The sequence below is a fragment of the Panthera pardus genome, unplaced genomic scaffold (assembly GCF_024362965.1).
Source record: "Panthera pardus isolate Hobbes unplaced genomic scaffold, ASM2436296v1 HiC_scaffold_2, whole genome shotgun sequence".
In the NCBI taxonomy this organism is placed as follows: Eukaryota; Metazoa; Chordata; class Mammalia; order Carnivora; family Felidae; genus Panthera; species Panthera pardus.
The window spans coordinates 149,255,398-149,256,404 of record NW_026526765.1 but is presented as its reverse complement, the minus strand read 5'-3'; positions in this window follow the sequence as shown (position 1 = coordinate 149,256,404).

Below are 1,007 nucleotides of genomic sequence, written 5' to 3'. Positions count from 1 at the left end.
TTAGTAAAATTAGTAAATTTTACTAACCAGACTTAATCAAAAGGAAAGCAGTAAGAATCCAAATATATACAATCATGAGTGAAAGGGGAAAGATCACAACCAACATCACAGAAATACAAACAATTATAATGGAATATTGTGACAAATCATATGCCAACAAACTAGACAATCTGGAAGAAATGGACAAATTTCTAGAAACTCACAAACTACCAAAGTGAAACAGGAAGAAATAGAAAATTTGAACAGACCCATAACCTGCAAAGAAATTGAATCAGTAATCAAAAATCTCCCAAAAAACAAAAGTCTAGAGCCAGATGGCTTCACAGGGGATTTCTACCAGATATTTAAAGAAAGTTAATACCTATTCTTCTCAAATTATTCCAAAAATTATAAATGGAAGAAAAACTTCCAAACTCTTTCTATGAAGCCAGTATTACCTTAATTCCAAAACCAGACAAAGACCTCACACACACACACAAAAATTAGTCAATATCCCTGATGAACATGAGGCAAAAATTCTCAATAAAATACTAGTAAATCTAATCCAATGGTACATTAAACAATTTGTTCACTGTAATCAAGTGGGATTTATTTTGGCCTCAGGGGTGGTTTAATATTCATGAATCAATCAATGTGATACACCACGTTAATAAAAGAAAGGATAAGAATCATATGATCTTGTTAATAGTTGCAGAAAAAGCATTTAACAAAAACAGCATTCATTCTTAAAAAAAAACCTTCAATAAAGTAGGGGTAAATGGAACAAACCTCAACATTATAAAGGCCACATATGAAAGACCCACAGCTAATATCATCCTAAATGGGAAAAAATTTACAGCCTTCACCTATGGTCATGAACATGACGAGAATGCCCATTCTAACCTTTAATATTTAACAGAGTAGTGGAAATCTAAGCCTCAGCCATCAGACAACAAAGAGAAATAAAAGAATCCAAATTGGCAAGGAAGAAGTCCAACTTTCGCTATTTGCAGATAGCAGTATACTCT